The sequence below is a fragment of the Zea mays genome, chromosome 5 (assembly GCF_902167145.1).
Source record: "Zea mays cultivar B73 chromosome 5, Zm-B73-REFERENCE-NAM-5.0, whole genome shotgun sequence".
Lineage (NCBI taxonomy): Eukaryota > Viridiplantae > Streptophyta > Magnoliopsida > Poales > Poaceae > Zea > Zea mays.
This window is the reverse complement of record NC_050100.1, coordinates 208,563,285-208,577,679: the sequence shown is the minus strand read 5'-3', so window position 1 is coordinate 208,577,679 and position 14,395 is coordinate 208,563,285.

The window sequence follows — 14,395 nt, the reverse complement described above, 5'->3', positions numbered from 1 at the left end:
TGATATGTATTGCGATGCATCTAGCGTCGGGCTAGGTTGTGTCTTGATGCAAGACAACCGAGTCATTGCTTATGCCTCAAGAGCACTCAGGCCTCATGAGCAAAATTATCCCACTCATGACCTCGAGTTGGCAGCAGTGGTTCATGCATTGAAAATGTGGAGGCACTATCTAATGGGAACCCACTGCAACATCTTCACTGATCATAAGAGCCTTAAGTACATTTTTACTCAGGCTGATCTCAACATGAGGCAGAGAAGATGGCTAGAGCTGATCAAGGATTATGACCTGGAGGTACATTATCGCCCAGGAAAAGCTAATGTGGTAGCAGATGCCTTGAGCCGGAAGATGCAGTGCAATTGTATTCTAATGGATTCTCGCATTAACACCTTGTGTGATGAGTTGAGCAAGATGCAAATTGAAGTGATTCCTTCTGGTTCTTTGTCTCACACTTCTGTTGAGCCAGCTTTGCAAGACCAGATTATCATGGCCCAGCTCAGTGACAAGGGAGTGCAGCTTATCAAGAAGAATCTCCATCAGAAGGTTGAGAAGTATAGTTGTTTCTGCCAGGATGAAAAGGTTGTGTTATGGTTCAAAAGAAGATTGGTGATTCCTAAGGACCCGGACCTCAAGAGGAAAATTTTGGATGAGGCTCATCTCTCCAAATTCTCTATGCATCCGGGAAGCACCAAGATGTACCATGACCTAAAGCCGTTGTACTGGTAGACCAGAATGAAGAGGGAAATAGCCCAGTATGTATCAAAATGTGACACCTATCAGAGGGTAAAGGCTAGCCACTTGAAATCAGCTGGAGCCTTGCAACCACTGTCCATACCTTCGTGGAAGTGGGATGACATCAGCATGGATTTCATTGTGGGTCTGCCCAACACCTCTCGTCATCATGACTCAATTTGGGTTATTATGGACCGATTGACAAAAGTGGCACACTTTCTTCCTGTGCACACCACTGATAAGGCTCAGAAGTATGCAGAATTGTATATTGACCGGATCGTGTGTTTGCACGGATTAGCTCGGACCATTGTTTCTGACCGAGGAGCCCAATTTGTTGCCAGATTTTGGGAACAATTGCAAGAGTCTCTGGGAACTAAGCTAATCAGGAGTTCAGCTTACCACCCACAGACTGATGGTCAGACGGAAAGGGTAAACCAAATTCTGGAGGATATGCTGAGAGCTTGTGTGATCGATTGTGGCAAGAACTGGGATAAGCACCTCTCCTTGGCAGAGTTTGCTTATAATAATAATTATCAATCCAGCCTAAAGATGGCACCTTTTGAAGCTCTCTATGGAAGAAGGTGTAGGACACCACTCAATTGGTCTCAACCTGGAGAAAGAGAAGTTTTTGGACCTGACTTAGTGACTGAAGCCGAAAGGAAGGTCAAACTAATCAGGAAGAATCTAGAAGCTGCTCAGGCCAGGCAGAAAAGTTACCATGATAAAAGAAGGAAACCTCTCCAGTTCGAGGTGGGAAGTTTTGTATACCTCAAGGTATCACCCACCAAGGGAGTGCAGAGGTTTGGGATCAAAGGCAAGCTAGCCCCTCGTTACATTGGACCTTATGAGATCATAGAAGCATGTGGACCCGTGGCATACAAGCTGAAGTTACCTTCAAAAATGTCTGCCATTCACAATGTATTCCATGTATCTCAGCTAAAGAAGTGTGTTCGATTGCCGACTGAAATCTTAGCAGAGCCAAAATTGGAGATAGAGCCAGATCTATCGTACCAGGAGTACCCCTCCAAGATTCTGGATTGCAAGGAGAGATCAACTCGGGCTAAATCGATCAAAATGTACAAGGTCCAGTGGAGTAATCACTCAGAGGAGGAAGCTACTTGGGAAACCGAGGAATTCCTGAGATCCAACTTCCCTGATTGCCTACCCAAGGAAGCTGGTATGTAATCGCGCCCAACCCCTCCTCCTGCCCTTCGAATCTAATTTTCAAAAATATGATTTCAATTCAGAATGAAGTAACTATGAAGTAAAGCTTAAAAAGGACTTCCTTCTGAAGTTGCAAAGAGAATGACATTCGAAGAGCAGTTTTACCCAAATAATAACAATAATCGCCCATTTCCTGTAAGTCTCACCCTTCGCCTCACCCCGGGAGGACTCTGTCCCGAATCTCGGGACGAGATTCCTTTAAGGGGGAAGGCTGTGACACCCCAGTGTCACCTAGGGTTTCTCTTAAATTGCCAAACCATGAACCATCATTTTATGTGAACCAAAGCAAGCATGAGCATCAAATTATCTTAGGAATAAAGAATTCTCCAAGCATATGCTTAAAAGTTTCATGATCAAAACAAATGGGTCTTTTAAAGAGGTAAGAATGTGTAACCCTAATGAAAACCCTAAATAAGCCCCATGAGCAAATTTAAGAAAATAAGGAAAAAGGGTATGAAAAACTTTAAAATTATGAGTTGAGCCAATTATAAAAATTAAAGTATATTTCATAAGCAACAAGAAAGGTTGAGAAAAGCTTAGCCAAATTAACTTAAATAAATTCTCAAATCAGCCCTTGAACTATGAACCCTTAGGGGAATTCAGATTTCTGAATTTCTAAAATTCAGACCTCTTTCCAAAGATCGACTGCGTTCTCTGTTTTTCGAAACTCAAAACCAAGAAATCCAAATATCAAAGTTGTGCCAAATTCCCTTGAACACATCCTGGAAAAGTTTGAACTCAAACTAAATTCGTTTGACACGGTTTTGGCGCGGTTTGACCTCGGGACCAGACATTCTGACACTGGCACCTTGGTGACGCTACAACTCCCTCTCCCTAGCCTAAAACCGCGTGACGTCCACACATAAAAGACAAAGCTTGGTCAGGTGAACAAATCCTTCACAGCGATCTTGCCTAAATTCATGAAGATTTGCTCCCAATAAGCGTTTGAACTCGGGCAAAAGCATCGGGCACACGTGTTCGACCATGGCTGACACCTCCGGTTCACGCCCGTTCGCGCACCCGCGCCTTCCAGTGCACGCCCGCGCGCGCTCGCCGGTCCACGACTGCCCGTGCACCGCGCCGTGCCTATAAAGCCTCCCCAGGCGCGCCTCACTTCACCCCGCACTCACTAGCGCCAGCCGGCCACCTTCCCTTAGCTCCGGCGAGCTCATTTCCGCCCGCCATTGCCGCCAGAGCTTCGGCCGCCGTGGCCAGCCCACTCCAGCCACCCTCGAGTCGAGCCAGCGCTTCGGCTAGCTCCGCCAGTAGCCCGTGAAGCTCGCCAAGCCCTCGGACCAGGCCGGACTTCACCGGAGGCCCGAGATCGACCTCACCGAACTTCGGTCTTCCGCCGCCGCGCGTGGACCGAGCTAACCAGTGAGTCTCCGTCCAATTCCTTGCACCCATATCTTCTCTGGCATCCCGTGAACCCTTCTGACCCATCCAATTGATCTATTCCGCCGTGACCAGGCCGGACTCCCCGCCGCCGACGAGCATCCCCGCCTGCGCGCGTGGACCGACCGACTCCGGCCATCCCCGACGGTGACCCGCACCTCGTTGTGATCCCCGATACCTCCCCTACGTCCTCGACCACTTCACCGGAGCCATCTCGCCGCCGGTAAGCCCCTCCGCCCTGTCTTCCGCCGCGGTTACTTTTTAACTTAGAAGAAGGAGCTCGGGTTAGGAGGTGAAGAACCCGAGGGGTTTTCTGTAACGTCAGTGACTCATGTGAATAGTAGCCTAAGGACTAATCCGCGAAGAAAACTTAGAATATCCGCCAGGGACCCCAGTGCAAAGTGGATTTCCATTTAATCAATTCTGATTAACCTTTTTAAATAACCAGAGAACTTGTAAAATCCATAACTTAATAAATCCTTCATAAAAAGTTGTCAAACTAATTTTGTTAGTTCCTGAATATTATGAACTATCATTTAAAAATGATAAACCCTATACTTTCTGTTCTAAATTTTAGAGTTTAAAATTAAAAACAGAAACCTACCAAACCTAGCTTAATTAAGGAAAATTAGTTTTTCTTCTGCACTGAATTTGAAAAAATTTGTAGATGTTCAACCCTCATTTAGACACTGTTTAAAAATAGTAGGAACCCCAGCATTGAAAAATATGATGTAGATATTCATTTAAAGCTATTTTGCCCAAAACTTAGGAAAAATCAGAAAGGCATTAGAAAGTAATGAACAGTGAATAGAATTATTTTTCCTAGTTTACTTAAGTAACAAAGAATCTAGGAAAAATAAAGAGACCTTTAGTCCAGATCAGTTTTAGATTAGAATGCTTTATTTAGCCTTATTTGAACTGAAAATCAATTATTAGAGTTACAAAATTATGCCCAAAATGGATAATAAAAATCCAGTGGACTTATAACCACCAGAGCCCCACTACAAAAATGATGAACACCTCAGCCCAACATATTAAGTAAGGAAAATAAATATAGAATGATAAGGAGGTAATTTCCAAATAAATCATGAACAACCCCTAATAATGTGATAATGGGCAACCAAAAATTGACTAAGTCCATAATAAGATAAACCACCAGAGAAAAATACAAACCCATGAAAAAGGAGCAAACTCTTACCTATTGCTACTGTTTTATGAGAAAGGCCACTAAATTCAAATAATGCATACCACCCCTTCCCTTAAGCAAAAAGATGCCAAACTTCAGAATGATTGCTCTTGCACAAAATAATAACCAAGAAAAATAATAACTTTGTTGTTTGATATTTTTCAAATATAGTGGTAGTAGAAAGCACCTAATTGGCTAGAAACTTGAGAAAACCACAGTAAAATAACTAAAAGGTATTAATGGCTAGAAATTTGTATCAAGTCATGTTATAAATCCTAAAAGCCAGCAAAAATAAGTTTTAGAGAATTACCCACTGTTAAATAATAGTTGTAGTTCAAAGCACCCCTTCTGCCCTAGAATTTAATAATTTTGTCCAGAAAAAATTATTCACTTTCTGATCCCCAAATTTTGAAACAAAGAAACATACCCCAGTGCCAAGCCACTGTAATTTTTGCAGAATTTTTGGAATTTTATTAAAGCAACTTGTAGTTCAAACCTACTCCCAAAACATTTAAGAGAATAAAAGAAAAGGAAAGAAAACATAAACCTCACTCTAATAAGCCTAATCTTGAATACTTATTAACTCCCACTAAGACTTAAAAAGAATTCAGTGGAACCCCCTACCACTTGCCTTAGCTAAGTTTAACATAAATTACCAAGTATACCACCCAAGGGTATTACATAAGTAGGGCTAACCTGGTTTAACTCAAGTAGGTCATACATCGTCAAAAGTTGTAATTTCTAAAAGCACATATCATATCATGCATATATCTTACGCATTGCATTCATTAGATTGTAATCTTACCGACGGAGAGTACGTGCTCATCCCCGAGCAAGGACCTGTCCAAGAGGAGGACCAGGAGCAGGCTTCAGAGGCTGCTATTGAGGATCTCCCCGCAGCCCCAGCAATTGAAGGCAAGCCCCGGTTGTATGCATAACCGTTTATATATGCTATTTTACTACACTTAATGTTTGTAGGTTTGTAATGTGCACTTAAGTGTAGGAGTTGCTTGAAACCTCTAGCTGCATGAACTTAGGATTCCTTTTTGAGATGAATACTAGTATGCTAGGTCGAGTAGCGGCTTTGCTAATCAGGATCTCGGTAGAAGTCGAGTGATTTTTCTAGCGCTCGCGCGAGGTCAGGAATTGATTGTATTCATCTTGATAACGGGGTATATGTTGGTCTATAGACTTGGATCCAGGGAGGATGTCTTGTCCATGAGACGGGAAAAAGAATTAAGGATTAATGTGTGGATACCTGAGTCAAGCTTTTGAACGTACTAAGCACATGCCGGGAAATATGGTAACCGGTAAACCTAGTACCTGAGTGAAGCCGGGCGCCGACCTTATCCCTCATGCGACCTGAGACTGGGTCTCCCATGCTAGCTATGGTGGGTACAAGTGCGGTCACTGCACGGCGGTAGCCGGGGTCAGTGGAGCATTGTATGCCAAGGCGGTGAGGCCTGGACGCGAACGGGGAATCGATGGGGACGGTTGTCATGTGTGGGGTCGGAGTACCCTGACATGCCATGTGTTTAGGTTTCCCTTGCAAGGTTAAAACTCGATTCGAATCGTCTGCTTCTCGCAGCTAATGAGACTGCTTGACCCCTTGTACTGCATCGAGTAAGAAGTGAAATGAGGTTACATGAGATAACTTGTTGATTGAACTAAATGCGTGTTACCATGTATGCTTAGAAGAAGTAAATCTAGCTAAGTTAATGATGATAGAATTGGAAAAACTAAAAGTTGATTTTAGAAACAGCTAGTGCTTTTGGCAAACCAAACCCCTCAGCCAAACAGTTGCATAGTCTAGAGGTAGAGGAGCAGACTCCTCACACCGGGTAAGTCTAGTTGAGTATTAGTATACTCAGCCTTGCTTGTGGCATAATTTTTGCAGGTACCATTCAGGAAATGGTTGATGGTGTGACTTGGCCTACCACCCTGCCACCGGGTTGGACGGTCGAGTGGGATGTTGCTCCGGCAGGAGAGGAGCACGAGGAGTAGTGGGCTAGGCCTTGCCCAATTCCTCGATACCGACGACATCGATTATCCGCTGCACTTTATTTTGTGAACTTCATTTGCTACTCAAAAACTCCGATTAATGTAATAATTCAGTACTTAATTTGAGGTTTTCCTGTTTTATTGTATTTCTTCTATGACTCACCTTCGAGTGAGATTGTGGAATTTGATCCTGGTTAAGTGGCTCTATCAGACTAGATCTGAGGGACTGACGGGTTATTCCGATTTAAGTGTGTTACGGCCCTTGAGGCGTGATTTAGGCACTTAAGCTGGAATAATGCGGGTGGTTCCACCACAGCTGGTATCGGAGCAAATTCCACCACAGAGAAGGACAATAAACCATGAATACCGATTTTCAAAATCTAAAACTTGCCTAGAAACTGCTATGGATCGTCAAGACTAGACCGCTAGACCTAGGACGAAAGGCCTTAGGCATAGAGGGAGAATTAGGTGGCTAATTACTTAGGCCCTGTGGGCCAGTACTTATATTTTTATGGATGTCCTAAAAAGCACCCTATTTTCCTTCGAGAGGCAACGTTTCCCCAGCATGCATGCATCATAAAACACAAAGAGGAATTAAAATTTGAGCTAACCCACTTTCTTTAAAACCATCCGGGCTCCCTTTTTCTTTTTCCTTCCACCATAATCTTTACCTTTGATTCCCTTCCGCAGATGAATTCACCCACCCCCGCCAGTGGAGGAGACTCTAGTTTCAGTTCTGACTTCCTTTCTCGCGATGGTTTTCCTTCCATCTTGTGGGAAGTGCTTAACTCCGCCTGTTACCCTACGCCCCCCTTGTACACGGTGCAGTTGTATGAGGAGCATCGGGTACCTCGTTGTCGGGTCTGGCTGACTTTGGAGGCTCATCCCCTTCAGCCGGGTTGGCGTTCTCTTGATTCCGAGACAATTGGACTCAGGACGGACGTCACCGTTGAAGCAGCAGCCATGAAGGCTCTAACGACTTTCTGTGGCTACCATCCCCTAGAGATGGTGATGCACCCCTTGGGACTCTTCCCTGCTGAGAGGAAGGATGATCCCATGTGGTGTAACCGCGTGAGCCATGTGAAGGATGTGTGGGCAATGTATCCTGACTTGGTTGGGAGGGTCACTGTTCAGTGCATGAGTGCGCTGTACCGCCTTCAGGCCCTTCAGAGCGACGCTATGGCACACCTTGCTAACATCGCTCAGACCGCCAAGCTCACTCTCGACAGTCGAGAAGATTTTGTGGTTGATCTATCCACCGAGTTGGTAGAGAAGGATCTGCAGGTGGAGAGGCTGAGCCAGCGCATCACCACCTTGGAGCAGCAGGTGGAGATCCGAGACAACACTATTGATGTCTTGGAGAACCAGCTTCACGATGTGCAGAGGGAACTCGAGGAAGCAAATGACCACCTGAACATGCACCACCTGGAGATGGAGGCCAATGAAGCCGGAAGCGAGGGAGAAGAGGATCCTGAGGAGCTAGGACCAGCCCCTGGTGCCAATGGGACTACCTCCGTGATGCCTCCTTCACCCGTATCCAGTGTCGCTTCCACCGCTCAGGGTTAAGCAGTCACTTCGACACTCTTAGGCGAATAGAAACCCATGCGAGCTTAGTTAATATCAGATTTTGGACTAGGCTTATGGGTACTTTCCCCTGATTGATGTAACCCTGTGAACTTTTGAATTCTATGGGATAATTGTCACCATGTTATCTTAAATTCGAACCTAATATTATGATTATGGCATTTTTCCTTCCATATGGGATAATATTCTGACGTTCGAAACTGTGAGTTGGGATAACAATGGTGGCAATCTCTGTTTTCAGATGGCAGCTAGGCAGCGTCGCGGGCATAACGAGTAGGTTCCCCCGCCACCTCCTCCAGCTCCCACAGTGCAGGAGCTGATGGCTCAGCAGAATGAGATTCTGCGACAGCTCTTGCAGCGCCAGCCCCACCCTCAGCAGCATGGTGGAGGCCAGCATCAGCGACCTCCGGCTATGGCAACATACCAGGAGTTTCTGAGCACGCAGCCGCCCTTGTTCACCAAGGCAGAGGATCCGTTGGACGCCGACGTATGGCTTCGCGTCGTCGAGTCCAAGTTTCCCCTCCTCACGGGAGACTGCCTTGATGCTACCAAGACCCGCTTCGCCGCGCAGCAGCTTCGTGGATCTGCTCGGACTTGGTGGGACCACTTCCGTGCTATGCTCCCCGCTGATAGTGAAGTGTCTTGGGAGGAATTCAAGACTGCCTTCAGAGGACACCACATCCCAGTTGGCATTCTTGATCGGAAGTTGAATGAATTTCTGGCCCTTAATCAAGGAACCCGCACGGTACTGCAGTATGTGCAAGCCTTCAATGACTTATGTCAGTATGCAGGGTATCATGCTGATTCTGATGAAAAGAAGAGAGATCGCTTCCGCAGGGGTCTCAATACCAAGCTGCGGGAACGACTCAACACTGTCCGGGCTGATAGCTTCAATGAGTTGGTCAATATGGCCATCTCCCAGGAGGATTGCATTGTAGCTCACCGGGCAGAGAAGAAGAGGAAGGCACCAATGGCAGCACCATCCGCTCAGGCTCAGAGGTTCCGGATTGTTTCTCACAACCAGAGCAGGGGTTTTCAGCAGCAGGCAGGCAGATGGGTGATCAGGCCACCTCAGCAGCAGCAGCCGGCACCCAACCGCTTCCCAGCTCCCGCTCCAAGGAACAATCAGCCTCCGCAGCAGCAGCAGTTCCGCCAGGGCAATGGGAACAAGTGTTTCACTTGTGGCAATGTGGGCCACTATGCCAAGAATTGTCCCAGGAACCAGCAGAGGCAGTTGCCAGCACCAAATCAAGACAAGGGAAGAAAGCAGAAGGTGCAAGTCAGGCAAGGGAAGCTCAACTTCACTACCCTGGAGGAAGTACCTGAAGGAGCTCCTATCATGATCGGTATCTTTTCAGTTTATAATCAGCCTGCTTTAATTCTATTTGATTCTGGTGCATCTCATAGTTTCATTAACCAAAAGTTCAGTGCTAAATGCAAACTGCCATTCTCTCACTCTAAAGGGTCATTCATGATAGTCACACCTGGGGGTAAAATTGCAACTAATCAATTAAACCAAAGTGTGGCTATTCAACTGGGAAGCCACATTGTCAAAACCACTCTTCTTGTGTTGGGATTGGAAAATGTGGACATTATTCTAGGAGCAAATTGGATGACCTTACACCAAGTTGTGCTTGATATAGCCAGTCGTACCGTGGAAGTTAATTCTCCGATCTGTGGGAACTTCACTTTAATTCTGCCCAGTCAAGGTTCTACTCAGTCATGTGCTTTCTCTATGACGGAGTTACCTTTGAAGAAGATCCCAGTGGTCTGTGAATATGCAGATGTCTTCCCTGATGAACTGCCAGGAATGCCACCGAACCGGGATATTGAATTCGCCATCGAGTTGTAGTCGGGAACGACCCCAATTTCCAAGAGGCCCTACCGAATGCCACTCGCTGAGTTGGCAGAGTTGAAGAAGCAATTGCAAGAGTTGCTGGATAAAGGATTTATTCGCCCAAGCACTTCGCCTTGGGGATGTCCAGCACTATTTGTGAAGAAGAAGGATGAAAGCTTGAGGCTGTGTATAGATTACCGCCCTCTTAATGCGGTAACTATCAAGAACAAGTATCCTTTGCCTCGTATTGATGTTCTTTTTGACCAGTTGGTCGGGGCCAAGGTATTCTCCAAGATAGACCTTCGCTCTGGCTACCATCAGATCAAGATACGAGCAAGTGATATTCCGAAGACGGCATTTTCAACCAGATATGGGCTATATGAATTCTTGGTGATGTCATTCGGGCTGACAAATGCACCAGCATATTTCATGTATCTGATGAATTCTGTTTTCATGCCTGAATTGGACAAGTTCGTGGTGGTTTTCATCGATGACATTTTGGTGTACTCAAAGAACGAAGAAGAACATGCCGGGCATTTGCATGTAGTGCTTCAACGTCTGCGAGAGCACCACCTTTATGCCAAGTTATCCAAGTGTGATTTTTGGCTGAAGGAAATCAAATTCTTGGGTCACACTATCTCTCAGGCTGGAATAGTTGTTGATCCTGATAAAGTGCAAGAGGTGATGAACTGGAAGCCACCAACAACTGTCCGTCAGATTCGGAGTTTTCTGGGATTAGCTGGTTATTACCGAAGATTTATTCCGGACTTCTCTTGAATTGCGAAGCCTATAACTGAGTTGCTAAAGAAAGAAGTCAAATTTGTTTGGAGTCAGAAGTGCGAAGATGCCTTCCAGGCATTAAGGCAGCATCTGACCACAGCACCAGTATTGGCACAACCCGACAACAGCAAGCCTTTTGATATGTATTGCGATGCATCTGGCGTCGGGCTAGGTTGTGTCTTGATGCAAGACAACCGAGTCATTGCTTATGCCTCAAGAGCACTCAGGCCTCATGAGCAAAATTATCCCACTCATGACCTCGAGTTGGCAGCAGTGGTTCATGCATTGAAAATGTGGAGGCACTATCTAATGGGAACCCACTGCAACATCTTCACTGATCATAAGAGCCTTAAGTACATTTTTACTCAGGCTGATCTCAACATGAGGCAGAGAAGATGGCTAGAGCTGATCAAGGATTATGACCTGGAGGTACATTATCGCCCAGGAAAAGCTAATGTGGTAGCAGATGCCTTGAGCCGGAAGATGCAGTGCAATTGTATTCTGATGGATTCTCGCATTAACACCTTGTGTGATGAGTTGAGCAAGATGCAAATTGAAGTGATTCCTTCTGGTTCTTTGTCTCACACTTCTGTTGAGCCAGCTTTGCAAGACCAGATTATCATGGCCCAGCTCAGTGACAAGGGAGTGCAGCTTATCAAGAAGAATCTCCATCAGAAGGTTGAGAAGTATAGTTGTTTCCGCCAGGATGAAAAGGGTGTGTTATGGTTCAAAAGCAGATTGGTGATTCCTAAGGACCCGGACCTCAAGAGGAAAATTTTGGATGAGGCTCATCTCTCCAAATTCTCTATGCATCCGGGAAGCACCAAGATGTACCATGACCTAAAGCCTTTGTACTGGTAGACCAGAATGAAGAGGGAAATAGCCCAGTATGTATCAAAATGTGACACCTATCAGAGGGTAAAGGCTAGCCACTTGAAATCAGCTGGAGCCTTGCAACCACTGTCCATACCTTCGTGGAAGTGGGATGACATCAGCATGGATTTCATTGTGGGTCTGCCCAACACCTCTCGTCATCATGACTCAATTTGGGTTATTATGGACCGATTGACAAAAGTGGCACACTTTCTTCCTGTGCACACCACTGATAAGGCTCAGAAGTATGCAGAATTGTATATTGACCGGATCGTGTGTTTGCACGGATTAGCTCGGACCATTGTTTCTGACCGAGGAGCCCAATTTGTTGCCAGATTTTGGGAACAATTGCAAGAGTCTCTGGGAACTAAGCTAATCAGGAGTTCAGCTTACCACCCACAGACTGATGGTCAGACGGAAAGGGTAAACCAAATTCTAGAGGATATGCTGAGAGCTTGTGTGATCGATTGTGGCAAGAACTGGTATAAGCACCTCTCCTTAGCAGAGTTTGCTTATAATAATAGTTATCAATCCAGCCTAAAGATGGCACCTTTTGAAGCTCTCTATGGAAGAAGGTGTAGGACACCACTCAATTGGTCTCAACCTGGAGAAAGAGAAGTTTTTGGACCTGACTTAGTGACTGAAGCCGAAAGGAAGGTCAAACTAATCAGGAAGAATCTAGAAGCTGCTCAGGCCAGGCAGAAAAGTTACCATGATAAAAGAAGGAAACCTCTCCAGTTCGAGGTGGGAAGTTTTGTATACCTCAAGGTATCACCCACCAAGGGAGTGCAGAGGTTTGGGATCAAAGGCAAGCTAGCCCCTCGTTACATTGGACCTTATGAGATCATAGAAGCATGTGGACCCGTGGCATACAAGCTGAAGTTACCTTCAAAAATGTCTGCCATTCACAATGTATTCCATGTATCTCAGCTAAAGAAGTGTGTTCGATTGCCGACTGAAATCTTAGCAGAGCCAAAATTGGAGATAGAGCCAGATCTATCGTACCAGGAGTACCCCTCCAAGATTCTGGATTGCAAGGAGAGATCAACTCGGGCTAAATCGATCAAAATTTACAAGGTCCAGTGGAGTAATCACTCAGAGGAGGAAGCTACTTGGGAAACCGAGGAATTCCTGAGATCCAACTTCCCTGATTGCCTACCCAAGGAAGCTGGTATGTAATCGCGCCCAACCCCTCCTCCTGCCCTTCGAATCTAATTTTCAAAAATATGATTTCAATTCAGAATGAAGTAACTATGAAGTAAAGCTTAAAAAGGACTTCCTTCTGAAGTTGCAAAGAGAATGACATTCGAAGAGCAGTTTTACCCAAATAATAACAATAATCGCCCATTTCCTGTAAGTCTCACCCTTCGCCTCACCCCGGGAGGACTCTGTCCCGAATCTCGGGACGAGATTCCTTTAAGGGGGGAAGGCTGTGACACCCCAGTGTCACCTAGGGTTTCTCTTAAATTGCCAAACCATGAACCATCATTTTATGTGAACCAAAGCAAGCATGAGCATCAAATTATCTTAGGAATAAAGAATTCTCCAAGCATATGCTTAAAAGTTTCATGATCAAAACAAATGGGTCTTTTAAAGAGGTAAGAATGTGTAACCCTAATGAAAACCCTAAATAAGCCCCATGAGCAAATTTAAGAAAATAAGGAAAAAGGGTATGAAAAACTTTAAAATTATGACTTAAGCCAATTATAAAAATTAAAGTATATTTCATAAGCAACAAGAAAGGTTGAGAAAAGCTTAGCCAAATTAACTTAAATAAATTCTCAAATCAGCCCTTGAACTATGAACCCTTAGGGGAATTCAGATTTCTGAATTTCTGAAATTCATACCTCTTTCCAAAGATCGACTGCGTTCTCTGTTTTTCGAAACTCAAAACCAAGAAATCCAAATATCAAAGTTGTGCCAAATTCCCTTGAACACATCCTGGAAAAGTTTGAACTCAAACTAAATTTGTTTGGCACGGTTTTGGCGCGGTTTGACCTCGGGACCAGACATTCTGACACTGGCACCTTGGTGACGCTACAACTCCCTGTCCCTAGCCTAAAACCGCGTGACGTCCACACATAAAAGACAAAGCTTGGTCAGGTGAACAAATCCTTCACAGCGATCTTGCCTAAATTCATGAAGATTTGCTCCCAATAAGCGTTTGAACTCGAGCAAAAGCATCAGGCACACGTGTTCGACCGTGGCTGACACCTCCGGTTCACGCCCGTTCGCGCACCCGCGCCTTCCAGTGCACGCCCGCGCACGCTCGCCGGTCCACGATCGCCCGTGCACCGCGCCGTGCCTATAAAGCCTCCCCAGGCGCGCCTCACTTCACCCCGCACTCACCAGCGCCAGCCGGCCACCTTCCCTTAGCTCCGGCGAGCTCATTTCTGCCTGCCATTGCCGCTAGAGCTTCGGCCGCCGTGGCCAGCCCACTCCAGCCACCCTCGAGTCGAGCCAGCGCTTCGGCTAGCTCCGCCAGTAGCCCGTGAAGCTCGCCAAGCCCTCGGACCAGGACGGACTTCACCGGAGGCCCGAGATCGACCTCACCGGACTTCGGTCTTCCGCCGCCGCGCGTGGACCGAGCTAACCAGTGAGTATCCGTCCAATTCCTTGCACCCATATCTTCTCTGGCATCCCGTGAACCCTTCTGACCCATCCAATTGATCTATTCCGCCGTGACCAGGCCGGACTCCCCGCCGCCGACGAGCATCCCCGCCTGCGCGCGTGGACCGACCGACTCCGGCCATCCCCGACGGCGACCCGCACCTCGTTGTGATTC